The sequence below is a fragment of the Onychomys torridus genome, chromosome 5, assembly GCF_903995425.1.
Source record: "Onychomys torridus chromosome 5, mOncTor1.1, whole genome shotgun sequence".
Lineage (NCBI taxonomy): Eukaryota > Metazoa > Chordata > Mammalia > Rodentia > Cricetidae > Onychomys > Onychomys torridus.
The window spans coordinates 7151102-7169557 of record NC_050447.1 but is presented as its reverse complement, the minus strand read 5'-3'; positions in this window follow the sequence as shown (position 1 = coordinate 7169557).

The following is an 18456-nucleotide window of genomic DNA, read 5'->3' as shown; positions in this document are numbered from 1 at the left end:
CCATAAACCCCCGACTAATGCCTTCTTGACTGTGGCTGTGAGTAGAAGACCGGGCTGCAGTGTAAATAACACTGACTAGTATGCTAGGCGACTGCAACTCTTTTCATCTGAGGTCCTCAAAGCACTCTGCTCAGATGACCTCACTTGAGCCTTATAACAACTTCTGAGCAATAAATGGAAATATTATCATCTCCATTTCTCCAGAGGAAAAAGAAAGCAGGGTGAATGACCGGGGTGTCACTCTCAACTCACAATGAGGCTCATGGCTCACCAAGAGCAGTGGGAAAGGTTCTGGGTGTTAAGGGTCTCCAGGAGAATGGAGAGGATGAAGGAAGGAACAAGAGAAGTTAATGACAAGAGCAACATTGACCGTGCAAACCACAGAGTTACTAAGAAATAGAACTGCCTTTTAGATGACGTGCTGGGGGTTGATGAGTGAATTTGAGGTTTCCCCATTTTATCTCAGAAGACACGTTTTGCAGCCCCGTGGTTTGTACTTCTGGCTGTGGAGGAACCGGGTGCCCCTTTGCTTCCTTCTTTCACCCCAGTTCTCCTTGTGAAGTTCCACTCCCAGGTGGCAGCTAAGCTTCTACTTAAAATCTTCACCCACTGCTTCCTTGTGGTCCTTTGACTCCAACTTTTCTCCAATGTTGCCTTTGAAATCTGCATTTTTATTTACTCAGTAATTACAAAAACTTCCCCAGGAGGTCATTGAGGATATTATCAAAAATACCTCAGAGACCCTGAGATGGTAGGTTAACAGTTAAAATTACTAAATCCTGTAATTACCCTCTTCCTCCTCTTCCTCCTCTTCCCCCACCCCCCTTCTCTTCCATCTCCTGCACCACTTCCTCCTCTTCCGCCTCCACCTCTTCTTCTTCCTCCTCTTCCTCCTCTTCCCTCTCTTCCTCCTCTTCCTCCTCCTCCACCTCTACCTTCTCCTCCTCTTCCTCCTCTTCCCTCTCTTCCTCCTCTTCCTCCTCCTCCACCTTTACCTCCTCCTCCTCCTCTTCCTCCTCTTCCCCCTCTTCCTCCTCCTCCCCCCTCTTTCCCATTTGAAAATGTCAGAGGCTTCTCACCATGCTCTGGCCACGGCCACGGAACACATTTTCTCATTAGGTTAATTAATGGCTCTGCTTGGGTGGCATAATTCGGTGTAAGTTTCCTTTTAGAATTCTGTCATAACTAAAAAGGATCTTATTTTTGTTATGTTTTGTGGTGTCTTTAAATTTTTATGACTTCTACTTTGTTTAGTCTGTGTGTAATCCTTCTTTTGAAACCTAATGTCCTAGAAAATTTACAGTTTTCTCTCAAAACCATCACTTTCTTACATTTTACAGTGGTTCCTGTTTCTTTGGTTCCCACTAGAACTTCATTTAAGTCTTTAAGGTGTGAGTCAAAGCTCAGGGAATTTATGATTACATCGGCAGAGTAAACTCCCCAGGTGCAATGTGTTAAACTTGACAAGATGCTCTTCATTAATCTTTGAAATCTAGCCAGGTGTGATGTAGTGAAGGGAGGCTTCCAACTCAGAGCAGCTAAAAAGGGCCAAGCTGCCCCACTGGAGAGGATTCCTTCCTACAGCTGCCAAGGCCGCTTGGGTGGGGATGGGGAGAGCCAAAGATCTTTTCTTTGCCAACCATGGTGTTCCCTGTCTCTGCTGGCACTGCTACAGCTCTGCTGCTTTTCTCATCTTTCCACACATTTGATGATTCAACAAATGTTTACTGAGAGCCTACTATGTGCCAGGAACCAGGTGGGCTTGGAAAAGTAACATGGCAAAGCAGACCCCATTTCTCATGCTATGGGGCTTGTTACTGGTCTCACTATGAACAGAGGTGTCAATGTGCCCCTCCTCAGTACCACCCCTACTATGCCTATGTGCCTGTATGAAGCTTTGATGCCAGCTGAGAAGGCAGTTCTGCTTGCTGAACCCACAGCTAGATGTTGGCCAATGACACCATCAAGAGGAACAGGCAAATGTGGCTGTGGGCAACCAACCACTTCTCAGTCAGAAGAACAATGTCCAGATAAAAGATGATACCTCTTTAAGGGAATATGTAGGTCCTTCCCCAGGCCCTCTGTTTGCCTTTATAGAGTAGTGGACTAATTCGATGTGGAATTCCAGACTGAGCCCAGGAACAGAAAAATGACATGAATGAAAAAGAATTTCTTTACTACAAATATCAGCAGTGGTGCCATTGTGACTGCCTTAGATGTCACCAAGTGCTGTTGTAAAGTCGGTGTTAAATCAGGAAGAGCAGGGGAGGGTCATTTAGTTCTCTACTGTCTTTGGAACTTTTCTGAAATTACTCCAAAGTTTTTAAAAAATGTTTAAAACAATTGCTTATAAAATAGTATTCATGAAAGTATTTTTGTTTATTGTTTTCATTTTGTGTGTAATAATGTTTGCCTGCATGTGTATGTAATGTGCCTGGTGCCCACAGAGGCCAGAAGAGGGTATCAGATCCCCCAGAACTGGAGTGATAGACATTAGCTGCCGTGTGGGATACTGGAAACCAAACCTAGAACCTCTGCAAGAGCAGCATGTGGTTTTAACTACTGAATGAAGCATTGCTCCAGCTTCCAAAGTATGAATTTGTTTTGTTTTTGTTTTTTGAGAAAGGGTTTCTTTGTGTAGCTCTGGCTGTCCTGAAACTTGCTCTGTAGACCAGACTGGCCTTGAATTCATAAAGATTAGCCTGCCTCTGCCTCCCAAGTGCTAGGAATAAAGGCGTGCACCACCACCACCTGGCCAAAGAATGAATTCTTACAACTACTAAAGTTCCCCCACACAAAAGAAAAGCAAATGGTGTGCATAAGAAAATGATATTGCCCCTGGTGACAAGCTACACATCTTACACCTCTTTCTAGTAACTCTGGAACCATGAATCTGGAAACCAGAAGCCCCAAACTAATATTTCACAAATGACAATATTCTCTCAGGGCTTCCCTCTCCTGGTCTTCCACACCACATGCAGTTTGCCACATCAGTTTTAAGATTTCCTGTATATGAAAAAAGGCCATGGAGAGAAGATCCATCATTCTCAAGTTAAAGAAGAAATGCCTGTCAAAGAACATTTTTGGTTTTGTTTTGTTTTTGTTTTTCGAGACAGGGTTTCTCTATAGCTTTGGAGCCTGTCCTGGACTAGCTCTGTAGACCAGGCTGGCCTCAAACTCACAGAGATCCACCTGCCTCTGCCTCCCCAGTGCTGGGATTACAGGCGTGTGCCACCACCACCCTTTTTTTTTCTTTCGAGACAGGGTTTCTCTGTGTAGCTTTGTGCCTTTTCCTGGAACTCACTCTGTAGCCCAGGCTGGCCTTGAACTCACAAAGATCTGCCTGCCTTTTCAAAGAATTTCTTAATTCTCTTGTTCTAAGACCACTGCCTCCCTTCCCCCACCTCTCCTCTGCTCTCTTACACATACACTACCTACCAGTGGGATATCCACAATGATGACTAAAATACAGCCCACTGCTCTCCCTGTCTGCACAGTCACTCCTGTTCTGTTCAGAGTAACAGAAGCACTTACAGGTGCAGATTGCCGCTACTCCTGGTTAGAGTTCCACTCAAGAAGACTTGGCTTACAGAGCCCAACCATGATTCTTGTTAGACTGGTTCTGCTGTGAGGTATGATACAACACAACACAACACAACACACACACACACACACACACACACACACACACACACACACACAATCTTTTCAAGGAGAATTTTCTGTTTTATAATAGTAATGGTGGTGTTGAAAACACTGTTTTCATAGCTAGCTGAATGCTTGAAAAGATAGGGCTCTGAAAACCAAGTGTAAACCTCTAAACAAACTATTGGCTACAATAAGGACTCCATCAAAGAACAGAATTAGCTTTCAACATCCAAATGGGGCTTTGTTTAGGATGAAAATTTATGCCCATCTAGGGAAATGGGTCACAGAATTAGTTAGACCACTAGAACTGAGAGGATTCATAGTGATCGTCGAAGTCGTTTTATTTTATTACAGATGGAAGGGGGAAATGAAGCTGGGGTTTGTGCCTTGTTCAAGACTTACTGGCTAAGCTCAGAGGCAGGTGCCAGATGCCAGGCCGCCTATCCCCTCCCTCAACTACAATGACTCACCTCCTGCAACCTAGGTCCTGGAGATTTGAATATGACTGCTACAAAGTTTGCATTTGGTCTGAAGAAATGGCTCAGCAGTTAAGAGCACTTGATGCTCTTGCAGAGGACCTACATCAGATGGCTCACAATTTCCTGTTACTCCAACTCTAGGGAGTCTGACACCCCTTTCTTGCCCCCATACACATGCATGCATGTGTTTGTACACACAAAGAGATACACAGATACATGCAAATAAAAATAAACTGGCTGTTCTTCCAGAGGTCCTGAGTTCAATTCCCAGCAACCATATGATGGCTCACAACCATCTACAATGAGAGATCTGGTGCCCTCTTCTGACCTGCAGGCTGAATACTCACTGTATACATAATAAATAAATAAATCTTTCAAAAAAAAGTTTATAAAAACAAAAAGAAGGGTGTGTGCAAACTTCACCTCTGCCCTGAACCGAAGGTGGTTTCCACATGCCAGCAACTGTACAGTGTTTTATCCTTTCTGGTTCCACTGCTTTCTCCTGGGGTGCTCTGTTCTCTTCAAGAATCTGCTTTTGAAGATTCTTTTCCTTCTTTGGGTCTCACTCTCTTTTGAAAATATATACCAGCCAACAAGGAGGACTCACTAAAGAACAGAGCGCAGGCTGTAGAAAGGCTCTGGAAATGGGCAGTGAAACCACACCACCTGAGCACGGGCCAAGAGCAACAGACCCGGCCAGCCTCAGCACCCTCTTGACGTCGTCAGCACTAATGCTTCTCATTTCTCTCTTTCCTTGCAAAGGAAAATGCGGGGGTAGGGGGTGCCAGGCACATCAGACCATGGGAAAAATAACACCTTCAAACTCAAGGCAAAATTCTCATTGCCAGTCTGTGCTGCAGATGGCCTATCCAGTATTGTTTGGCAGCAAACACAGCTCTTGGAATAAAACAGGTTGGAGAGAAGATGTTGGCCAGAGACGGTTTGTGATTTTTTTTTTTTTTAATTTGTACTGGTACAGCCTAAGAAATATCAATGTGATTAGGTTTTCTGCAGTAATCCAAGCATTTCCTCAAATGACTTCAAGAAATGGATCTTTCCCAATTCAGTTGGTACATATCATTAACTGATAGAAAAATGGCAAACTCAAGATTCAGTATTTCAGTTTTTGTCCCAGGGAGAAATTGCAGAACAGGGGTGTCCCAGGCTTGAAAGACCATTCTTGGTTGTGTTCCTAATTCCTACTTGGTATTCCCTCTCTTCCTAATCAGAAGGAGAGCACTGGAGGATAAGAAAAGGCAAAATCACACCTTCCTGAGGATGTTGGCTTTCAACCTTCTTGTCAGCCAAAAGCAGAAACTGAGAGAGAAAAAGTAAATCCCCCTGATGAAAGAGACATTTGGATTCAAGTCAAGAGACTCGAGCTTTCATCTGTGCTCTACTGTGAGCTTAGTGTGTGTCATCTCTGGGCAATCAAGCTCCTTGTGGCCTCCGACATGCTCTTTTAATAAATATGGACAACCTTTTCCAGGCTTACCATTCTGACTTTATTATTGCTGACATTAGATTTTTATCAAGTAGGCAGTAGTACCTTCAAAAATAGCTGTCACACGTGCAGAGAAAATACAAGCTTATATGTCAAGAGATGGGTGCTGCAGTGGTTTGAATAAGAATGGCCCCCACAGTCTCATAAATGTGCATGCTTAGTCATCAGGGAGTGGCACTATTTGAGAAGGATTAGGAGGTGTGGCCTTGTTGGGGGAAGTATGTCACTTGGGGTGGGCTTTGAGGTTTTAAAAGCCCAAGCCAGGCTCGCTCGCTCTCTCTCTCTCTCTCTCTCTCTCTCTCTCTCTCTCTCTCTCTCTCTGTCCCTCTCTTCATTTCTATCTCTCTCCCCTCTCTCAATATCTCAGTCTCTCTCTCTCTCTCTCTCTCTCTCTCTCTCTCTCTCTCTCTCAATAGTTCTCTCCTCTCTCACTCTCTCTGCCTACAGATCCAGATGTAAAACTCTCAACTACTTCTCCAGCACCATGCCTGCCTGTGTGCTACAATGCTCACTGCCATGACCATCACTGACTAAACCTCTGAAAAGCTATGAGCAAGCCCCAGCTAAATGCTTTCTCTTGGAAGAGTTGCCTTGGTATCTCTGCATCTCTGCACAGCAACAGGACAGCGAACAAGAGAGGTGCTAGGAGTGGGAGGACCTAGGGCCAAAGGAAAGCAGTCTTCCTGATTAGAACATCACTTACATTTCTAGGACTTTCCACTCACAACATTGTCTCCACTGCTGCTTTTTGTACTCCATGGTTTCTCCAAGGAAAGAGTGACATCAGGAAAAAACTCTAACATCCCCAGAAATGTATCAGCATTGACTGAGAATGAATCAAGAGGATAACGTTTGGAAATACTGCCTTGTAGCTAATCCTTGTTTGGAAAGATGCTGCCCCTGTGGGAGGAAGGGGGCAGCAAGCAGTGAGCCCACACTCTGCATCTGAGTGACCGCCCCTTGTTTAACCCTCCCCCACTCATCTGGTCACGTGGCACCAAATGACAGATGCTACTCACCCCCTTTGACACATATGAAAAACAAGGCACAAAGGCATTTAATAACTTGTCCAAATTCACATACTGGGACAAATTTAAAGCAACTGTGCCCAGTTCCAAAGCCTTTCCTCCACATGTCATTGTATTTTCAATCCTTTCTCTGGTCAGAGTGCTTACAGAGTCATGTACATGCAACCATTGTTTTAAACTACCAGGCAAAGACTATTTGGTTTGGTGAGTACCAACAAAGTCAAAATAAGAGACGAGAATATTCGTGTGTGTGTGTGTGTGTGTGTGTGTGTGTGTGTGTGTGTATACTATACAAGTCTGTGTGCAGGTGCACTTGCCTGTGAGTATATGATGGAGGCCAGAGGTTAATCAATATCAAATGTCTTCCACTATTGTTCTCCTCCTTGCTTTTTGAAACAGGGTCCCTCAGTGAATCTGAAGCTGGTCTTCACAGCTAGACTTGCTGGCCAGGGAGTCTCTGAGATCTTCATGTCTCCACACAATACTGAGTTACAAACAAATGCCGCCTTACTCACATTTTACATGGGTGACGGATCCAAACACAGGTCTTCATGCTTTTGTACCCACAGAGCCATGTCTCCAGATCCTGTCCATAATTTATATGTGAATTAATAAATGTGTGATCTTCCTGGTGGAAGATACAACCAGTGGCTAAAAAGTCACAAAAATATTATTACTCATCAGATTGAGCAGACTTCTTGTTAGTTATGTTTTTCCAATAACATTTCTTTAGCTACCCAGGCTTCAACCCAGAATGCTTCTAGGGCAGGAGAGGCAGCAGGGAAGTGAAGGACTGTCAGGATCAGGGGACATAGCCATGTGTTATATATCTTATATCTCATAAATGTAAGAATCGCCAAAATGAGATTCAAAGAACCACCCCCTGTGGCTTTGTTTTCATCCACAAAAGGTCTTTAATGTTTCCTGGCTGGGACTGAACCCCCTTTCATTCCATCCCTTGTCCACATAAGTACCCCTGGCTTCTCTCCATGCTCTTCTGTCTTGTGGACACAGGGGCCATGGGAGACAGGAGGAGACTCCAGGTGTCCCACACCATTGGGGTTACAACAGCTTAGATTTCAGCTCACCACCACTCACCCTTTTATTCATATTATACCATTGCCCTCTCTGACAGGCACACCTTGCTTTCTGCTGCCTTCATGGGAGGTGCTTACAAAGAAAAGCACCTGTCTGGGAAAGTCAGACATTTATAGGAGTGGCTGGGGAGACAATGGATCCCATTTGGGAAGTTTCTGGGCCTGAACTTTTCCAACAGCTGTATCTGCGCTGTACTCAGGCTTCTGTGAGATTTGGTGTTGAGAGAAATATGGTGCTTGTCTTTGCCTTGGAAACACATCTGAAAACCTGCCACAGTCTGTAGCAAGTGAACCAAAGGGAAACATTTTATAGGAGTTGGAATTCTAGGCCTGCTTCCTTAAGGAAGGTTAAAACAGGCTGGTTAAATGAAAAGTTTGGTTGAAACTAGATTCTTCTCCAAACACAAAAGATTATAATTTCAAGCATTTTTCCTCCTTGGATTCAGTCATGAATATTAAGTATTGGTACCCAAGTTCCAGAGCGACAAACCCAAGCAAAGACCACCCATCAACTTAATTCCAAAGGATTATTTCATGTAACTCAAGCTCCATTTATCCGAGAGGGAGTGATGCTCCTCACAACTGCCAGTGAGAAAAACTATAAGGCTTTACGGCAACTTGACCTTCTCCTTTCTTGGCAGTTTATGTTCAAAGAGGTGGGAAAATACTTCCCACTTGTATTTGATGACATGATTTCCAAAATATCTTGCCTAACCTTCAATTAGTCAAAATCACCTCAGATGTCACTCACTCACATAGAATCATGAGCCAAAAAGATCATTATTCAATATTACAAAAATTTAGCAAAACATCATTTGAATTTGGCGATCCACAGAGCCACAGAAGCAATTCACTTCCTCTTATAGCTTTGGAATTTACCCCATCTGAAGGCCGTTCCCTTATTTCCTTTTAACCATTCTTATTGCAGCAGCAGCAGCAAACGTCGCAGCCCTCTTACAGGAGCGCTGCCCTCACCCTCCCTGGCCATTTCCAGCAAAAGGAAAGATTATAGCTTTTGCTGGTCCAAAGCCTAAAATACACCCATCTTTCCTCCTGAAAACAAGAAAACACAGATGTTGAATCAGTTCTGTGATGGAAACAGGATGCCCAGAGTGAAAACACATCTTTAGTGTACTGTTTGCGTGGAGAAATAAACTGCATTTCAAGGAGGAATGTGGAGCAAGGTAATCCTAGAAACCCGGGGCAGGAGAAAGCTTAACAGCTTGATCTGCAGCAAATGTTCACAGCTGTAACTATTCTTTTCCAAGGCAACTTTCTGGGACACTGATTGCAGTGTTGCTAAGAGTCTTGATGCCTAGTGGAAGAAGTCAATCAACTGGACCCCAGTTAGCCTGTCAGATGGAAGCCCCCAAGAAAAACAGCTCCTGTACCGAGAAGACATCTCCTGGAAAGTCCCTTGCTTTAGCTTTGGAAATGAATTACAGACAGTGTCAAGATTAATAAAAGGGGCCACTTTGCTTGTCCTTGTTCAAGTGCCTCCCCTACAGAAGAAGAAAAATTTGAGTTCAAGCCCTGGGAGGTGTGGATGAAGTCCCCAGACATCTGTGGCAATCATTAGGTTCGTCTGCTTTGGCTGACAGTTTTCAAAATGGATTCCTTAGTGCTAAGAAATAAGCCACATTTCTACCAACTTCCCTGGGAAGGAACCTCCACTGGGCACTTAATTAATCTCCCAAAGGCTCAGCAGGAGGGCTCTGTGTAAAAGGGAATTCTTTAGTAGGCTAAGGGGAAATATCTTGTGTGAATAAGAAGGTGGGTCATGAGTGGCCAGACCTCACAGATGGCCACTGTGTTTCTGAACAAACTTCATAATGAGTCCAGCAAAGAACTTTCAGAAAACCTTTGCACAAAGCTCTGTTCTTGGTTGAGATCTACTGCACTTGCTTCGTCCCAGTCGCACTAGTAGATGGCCTGAAGGAAAGAATTTGTCTCCCTATCTATACAGCTGAGACACACAACTATCTGTCATGGACAAAAATTATAAATGGTGTGTGATTACTGCACACTGAGAATGAACATTTTCCTATGATATGAATCCCTGAACACACTAGTGGTGTGTCACAGGATACTGTAGATTCTTCCATATCCACAGGTAAGTGCACACAGTGCTAAACAAATGCCTACTGACTCATTCAAAAAGTCCAGAGCTATTCTAAAGGAATTATTGCTTCCTTCCAGCAGCATAATGTGCCTAGAATCCACTGCTTGTGTCTTCTATTCCATCTCCCATCTGCTGGCAGACAATGGGGATAAATCATCTGCATGAACATGTGTAAATCTTGACACTAACATGCATGAATTACTTTGAAGGGAGTTTGGAAAGACAATATTACCACTCAATATTCAAGAATTCTGCTCTTTGCTTTTCTCCAAACTCCTCGTTATTTGTTCAGCTTTTAAAAACAAACACCATTATTTACAGAGCCCAATTTGATTTCACAATTTCAGGCCAAAGTGCTTTTCCTAATTTAATTATTAGTATTGCTACATTCAAGAAGGGTTTCCATCCATCTTCCAGAATAATAATTTCCTAAATGTGTTTTTAAACAATAGAATCTTTAAAACTCATTCAACAGAAAAAGAACTATATTGTGTCTAAGGAATGTAAAATGGATTTTAAACAAAGGGTAATCATTATTTTATCATTTTATCAGTTATTCCTAATGCTTTTCGTGATCTTCTTTCTGAAATAAATTAATGAGAAATCAGAAAGTAAGCTTGAGATGTGCCCTGTAAGAGTGCTAATGAGGGTCCTTCAGAGCAGAACCAAAGGACCCAGGAACTGACTTACACATGAAGAAAAAAGTGCTCTGTGATCCCAGCAATTGTACAGGTCAAGATAAAGGACATTGTGTAGCTATTAACCACATAAAGAATCATGTAAATGACAAAGATAAGGATGGGGGTAAAATGCTTGTGTACTATTGAAATTAAATTGGAATTATGCTGAAGTAAATTGTTGTACTCTGTGGCTTCCCAAGGAAATTCCTTAAAACAATATATAGTTAAAGAAATGGTAAGGGCATTCAAATGATATACCAGAAAACATGCATTTTATTTAGCACAAAAGAAAGGAAGAATAAGACAAAAGAGGAATAAAAAGCCTTGAAACATACACAAAACATTGAAACATAGACACAAATTATTAATGACTACATTAATTATAAATGAATTAAACATTCCAGTTGAAATATAGAAATTAGAAGAGTAAAAGTTTTGTAAATACAACAATGTGCCATCTTTAAAAACACACTTAGGGGCCAGCAAGATAGTTCCAAAGGTTGACCTCTAGCCTCTACTCCCACACTCTGGCACACATGTGCCCTCAGCCACATACACATGCATACACCACACACACACACACACACACACACACACACACACACACACACACGTAAAAATTTCAAAAAAATTAAAATTAAGATATAACTTAGTTGAAAGTAAAAATAATGAAAATAAAGTACCACTCAATTAGCACATATATGCACTTAACTAGAGGACACCAAAATACATGAAGCAACAACTGGTGGGATTAAGAAGAGAGGGAGAGAGAGAATAATTGCTGGGCATCCATACCCCACTTTCATTAAAATAATGAAACCGAAGACTTAACATTATAAGCCATCTATATCTCAGATCTATAGGACACTCTGTCCAATAAGAGAAAAATTCATATTCCTGACAATATAAAAAATAACCTACAGATTAGAACATAAAGTAAGTAAGCCCTGGTCCATTAAAGGGATTGCCTTATACCAAGTATGATCTCAAGTCACAACAGGTTAAAGTTCAGAATCAATAACAGAATGAAATTTTAAGATTTCAGTAACATAAAAATTAGGAAACACGATATTTAAAAGAATATATCACATGAAAAGTTTAAATGCTTCAAGATGGATAGAACCAAAACACAAAATTTTACCACACAAAAGCCAGACTCTCCCCACAAAGTACCTTCTTGATTTACATCTCTGTCCATGGCTCAGTGCGGCTCTCAGTATGGTCAGAACCAGTTCTTTCTGTTGTATGTAGAAGTTACTGCAGACTCATGACTGGCCAGAGTTCTGAGAGTAAGTGACCATCAAATGCTCAGCTTTAAGTGGGCATCACATCACACCCTCCCATGGCCCAGGGAAAATCACAGGAGATGAGGCACAAAGAACATACGAGCTGAAGGAAACAGAAGAGCATTTTAGAATGCTATCTCTTAAGCATGGCATAGCCAAGACACTCATGAAACCACAGTAGCTGTGACCTGCACAGACCTACACAAGATCAGCCCCACCAACATTCTGTCATTGTGGGTAAAGGAGATCACAAAGCCCACCTTCCCTGAGGATTTGTAAGCAGTTAGTGTTTGGTGTGGGAAGGTCTATACAGTCCAACCCCTCTTGGAGGAGCTGCTGGCAGTTAATGGTTGCTGGGAAACTTGGAAGGGGTGAGGAAGAGATCTCTTTCAGTGATGTAACCTCTGAACCAATCTAGATAGATAGATAGATAGATAGATAGATAGATAGATAGATAGATAGATAGACAGATGATAGATAGACTGATAGATGACCAATAGAGAGATGGAGGGTGGGTGGGAGGTTAGCTGAGAAGGGACTGGGATACATGGGAACAAAAGAGGAACAAGAGAGGGTAATAGAAAGGTAGATATGATCAAAACACTTGATGAAAATATATGAAAACATGATTATGAAACCTATTATTATATATAATTAACATACACTAAAAATTTATTTTAAAAAGAGAAGAAAACTAGTGAAGCAAAAGAATTCCTTCTCCCCATCACCCCCCCCCACCCTGTCTCTCTCAGCTTCTTGATTACAGACACAGTGTGACCCGCTGTATCACACTCACACCTTCCCCACCATGGTAGATTGTGCCCTCAACCGTGAGCCAAGACGAACCCCCTTATATTTCTTTCATCAGACACTTTGCCAAAACAGTAAGAGAAGTAACTAATGCAGAGGTAAGCAAGACAACAATGGACAGATAAGGATGGACTGAGGTGTGTTTCCATGGCAACAGAATGTATCTAAGTACAATGGAAGAACCTGCCATCTATACAGCATGGGTGATCTTATGTCAAGTCAAAGAGGTAGTATGCAAAATGACATGCATTGCATAGTTCTTCTCTGAGGCAATTAGAGTAGTCAAATCCATAGAGAGGAAAAGAGAACAGTGGCTGTCGGGTGTTGGTGGAAAGACATAATGGAGCTTTCCTGTCCAATGACTACAGGGTTTCTGTTGGGGTGATGAAACAGTTCTAGACATGGATAGTCATATAACTGTGCAATAGTGTGGATGGATGTACCTGGTGCCACTGAACAGTATACTTAAGATGGCCAAGAGGTTAAGTTTTACATATGCATATTTTACCATAATTATAAAGAAAGAAATAGTACACTAAAATTTTTAAGCATTATGGAGAGAGTTAAGAGCACTATATGAATATATAGTGATATATATTGATCACTTTACAGAAATGCAAACCCAGCAATTTGAGCAATCAAAGATAATGGATGGGATAGTCTAATTATGAAGCCTCTACTTCAGTTTGAATCCCAGAGATCAGAAGCATTGTTTTTGTCTCATATCTTGCTCAACCTTCCTGTTTAGTTGCTTCATTTTCAGGACATTCTCCTTGCTTGGTGTCTGAAATAACTACTAAAAGCTTCGAACTTCATTGGGTTTACAGCTAGGCCCCACTCTGGTGTAAAAGCCTTGTTCAGTCAAATGTCTGGGGGAGGACTTTGCCTGTATGACTTGAGAACTGAAGAGCCAATATTGTAGCTATGGTAATGCAACCTGATTGGCCAAGTTAACAGGCTAAGAGAGGTTCAAGAGCTACAGCACCTTAACACATGGACTGAGAATGAGAGGCTTCCCTTAGGAGAACTCTAGCATGCTAAAAGTACATGGATAATGCCACAGTGTCCTATCTCCACACCTCAGCCCTCGTGGTTCAATGCAAGCAGGAGTATTTGCAACGGGCAACTGAGATTTTCTACCCAAAAGCTATGGCTGCAGTATTGTACATGGAGCCACAGGAAGACCGAGTTCACAGGTTCAACTCTCAAATATCATATTATCTTCCAGTCCCTGCCTTGAGGTCTGGCCTGTGGATGTACATTATGTCTAAAGAAGCCACACCTTTGTATTGGGGGATTTATTATAGCAGCTCCACGTAGTTAAAAAGAGATTATTTTCGGGTAACTTACAGCCAGTAAAGGGGTTGGTTACAGGATCCGAGAGAGTTGAGGTGAAGTCCAGTTGGGTTCTCTGGTCAGTCTTCCATCCAGCATCCAGGATCACAAGGAACCAAGAAAGCGAACACATCTGGATCTTGGTCCTTAAGGGCTCCCTTCTTCACCCTGCCCCAGGGGCAGGTCATAGGTAGGCATGGCAGTTACCAGAAGCCTCACTAGGGGTAATACTTCCAGTACTTCCAGTGAAGTTGTTGGGACTGTTATCAGATCATTTCTTCAATTTCTTGGATTCGGGGTGAATGTCAGAAGCACATTAAGTACTAAAATGCACCTGTCTAATTTATAGAAATCTGAAGAAATTATTTTTTGTTGTCCAGAGAAATATATCATGTTGTATATTTGTGCACACTGGTTTTTCAGGGCACCTATAGTAGAATACCACTTACTAAGTGGCTTCAACAATGAAAATGTGCTGTCTCACTACACTGGCTGCTGAAGGCAGAGCTCACGGTGGGTTCCTTCTGAGGCTTGTCTCCTGGTTCGTATGTGGCCATTGTCCTTTTCTATCTCCATGTGGCCTTCCTATGTATCTGTAAACCAGTATCTACTCTGTATCAAGACAGAACTTGGACTAAAATTTACCCTAGTGGTTTCATTTTAACTAAATTACCTACTTTTAGGTTCCTTTCTGAGGGACACTAATTTCACCACACAAATTCAGGAGAGAAATAATTCAGCCTCTTCAGAGTGAGTATCTATGTAATGCGTCCAAAAAGGTAAAATGCTTTAGGAATAGATGATTTTTCCCATCACCTTCCTTTCCACAATCCACAAAGTGGGCTATAAATTGTCCTTTCTTTAAATTTTAAAATGCAGCATTATGGAGTGGGCTCAGGATCCTCTGCCAAAAGAACTCAAGGCAAGAACCAAACAGCTTATGAGGAAGGAACTTGTGCACTCCCTGAGTAACAAGGCCAGGTTCTTGACAACATTCCTATCACAGTCCAACAATAAAAAAACATTCCAATCTGATCTTTAGCGTCTACAAAAAGTACTAGCCAGCAGGGCTGGTGGTCCTCATGCTGTCACCCTGGAGATTTGATGAGACACTTGTATTATATCTGAAGATTGTATTACATCCTTGTCTCTGTGACTTAAGTGAGGACACAGGGACCAATGGACTGTGCTAGATTCACTTCCTTCTATAGATGGTGATGGGAAATTCTAGGAAGCTCCAAAGATTAGAGAATGTGCTGATAGCATGATTTATAACCAGCAGGACCAGTGCAGCTATTTCCAGTGTTAAATTATGACTAGACTAAGGAAGATGCTCTCTTGCTCTGCATCACAAGCCAATGTCCTTGGAGAAGCTTAGTGATGTGATATCACGACCCAGAGCTGGAGCAAGTATTTCATTGAAGAGATGGTTGGTAAGCCCCAGAAGTGATTAAAGAGGCCATAAACTTGACACACTAATGGCCTGTGGGTTGCAGAGATCAGCTCCCCGCAACTCTGCACCTTGTTTATGTGTTGATTCAGCAGGACCATCATTTCTTAGCCCTGCAATTCCTACCTCTCCTGGACTAACTTCCTGCCCATATTTCATGGCTCAGAAAGCATGCTGAGATTTCTTAGGGAGACAAAGTGGCTTTGCTTCCTGGTGCAGGTCACCAGGCCACTGGGGCTATTATTGTGGCTGCTGTTGTTTGTTAGTAGAACTTTCTCTGAGCCCCGACCTTCCCCAGCGATGGCAATCTGGGTCCTATTTTCTTTTTCCCAGATGTGCTTTCAGTTGTTGACTTTTTCCAATCAATCTCCAGATGTTGTTACTTAATCATTTTATTTCCAGCACATTTTATCCTTTGCTGAACTTCTGCATGCTCCCCTTCCATGCCACCTTTCCTGCCCTCACCCACCCCAACCAGGCAGAGCACTGCCACAGTTAGTTCCTCTGTGCTCCAGCTGGGTATGCCAGGATCTGAAGAGAACAGGAATGGCTGTCCACAGGAGGACCCTTTCAGAATGAACTCCCAGCTGACAGCCAGATGCTGTTGAGGTCTGGCCTACTATTGCTTAAAATCCCTATAGGGACGAAGAATGCTTGCTGGGGTTCTGGGACTAAACCACAGTTTGTTTTAGAACTTTTTAAAAAATAATCTATTTTGTGCAAGTATCAAGCCAATAAGCCAAAAATGTTTTTCTAATTGTTGAACAATATAAAATTGCAAAGAAGTCTTCTCTTTCTATAATTCTTTGTGCATCTGACATTATTGGAAATAAACTCATTTTTAATAAATAAATTTTTAGACAGTTGAAGCACCTACTTAAGTTTTAAATCATTGCAATTAATTAAGCATTTTTACATAATCTCTCTTTAGAATGTCTTACATTTCAGGGTACACTGATTGTAACTGAATCCTTTCCTAATTATCTGTTTCCAATGCTCTAAATATTAATACCTATTCCCTAATATCTATGAAATATTAAGACTAAGTTTTTCAACCTTGGCATCATAGTCCTTGTAGGTCAGATAACTCATTGTTGTAATACAACCTGTGCAATGTAGGATGTTTCAGTATCCCTAACTTCTACCCCATCAGGGCTGAGAGCATCATCCACTGGGGGGGAGGGGTGACAACTAGCAACACCTTAATAACAAAAGTGTGCGCTGTCATCACCACAGGGACCACAATCAATGCAATAAGAAAAAGCAAATTAACAAAAAGAACATATAAAGAAAAGAGAAAAATAATAACTATAACTACATTCGGAAGGGCACTAGAAATTAAAGTAATATGCAAAAAGCATAAAACTTTAAAGATACTGTAAACTGCCTAATTACAAAAATCAGGGGCTGAAGACTCAATGGTTAAGAGCATGTGTTGCTCTTACAAGGTTTGCTGACAGCACTCACATGGTGACTCACAACTGTAACTGGTAACTCCAGTTCCAGCGTCCACCACCCTCTTCTGCCCTCCACGGGCACAAGGCTTGCATGTGGTGCTCATACCTGCGTGTAGGCAATATGCATACACATAAAATTGAAATAAATAAATCTTCTTGCCAGGCAGTGGTGGTGCACGCCTTTAATCCCAGCACTCAGGAGGCAGAGCCAGGTGAATCTCTGTGAGTTTGAGGCCAGCCTAGGCTACCAAGTGAGTTCCAGGAAAGGCACAAAGCTACACAGAGAAACCCTGTCTCAAAAAACAAACAAACAAACAAACAAAATAAATAAATAAATAAATAAATAATCTTCTTTTAAAAATCAAATAACTATAAATTAATCTAACAGGAAATGCATATATTTGGAAACTACAAAATAGTCAAAAGAAGCTATAAAATCAAAAGGCAATGGGTGACAAAAACTGGGAGACTGTTCAAGTTTCCTTTTCCAAAATTTATCTACAGAGTCAATATGCCAACAGACAAGTCTTCCCAACAAAAACTAATCATCAGTAAGTTAAATGACATCATGGATCAAATTAACTTAATAGAACACTCCATCCAAATGCTGCAGAATAGATATTATTCTCACAGACCATGGAACATCCTCCAAATAGATCATACATCAGGACACAAAACAAACAAATATGGAGAAACTGATGAATTCCTTATACCCTATCTGATCACATTGAAGTAAGACTACAACTCAACAGCAAGAGAAACTCTAGAACACACACAACTCACAGGGGTTACACAACACACTACTGAATGATAAATGGATCCTTGATGAAATTAAAGAAGTAAATGAACAAGTTATAAAAATCAAAGGAAAACATAGCATACCCAAACCCGTAGAATACAGTGACAGCAGTCCTACAATGGAATTTTATAATTTGAAGTTACTACATTAAGACAACAGTGAGATTTCAAATAAATAACTTAATGATATACCTTAAGGCCATGGTGCTGGGGATGTCTTTCTGTAAGCTATGAATGTGTTGCTCTGATTGATTGATAAATAAAATGTTGATTGGCCAGTAGCCAGGCAGGAAGTATAGTATAGGTAGGATAAGCAGAGAGGAGAATGCTGGGAAGAGAAAGGCTAAGTCAGGAGATGCTGCCAGCCTCTGTTGTCATGAGAAGTAAGATGTAAAGTACCAGTAAGCCACAAGCCACATGTCAACTTATAGACTAATAGAAATGGGTTAATTTAAGATATAAGAACTAGATAACAAGAAGCCTGCCATGGCCATACAATTTATAAGTAATATAAGTCTCTGTGTTTACTTGGGTCTGAGTGGCTACAGTCCCTGGAAGGAATGGAGAAATATCCAGCTACACCATGGAAGAAGACAAACAAACCAAATCCCAAATCAGTAGATGGGAAGGAATAAAGAGCAGGGTAGACATACAAATGCCCATGGTCTGGGCTGCCACTTGGGACCATGTTGATGTCTAAGGACCATGCTGCCACTGGGGCCATGTTATCTAAGTGGCCTATGCTGCCACCTTAGGCCATGG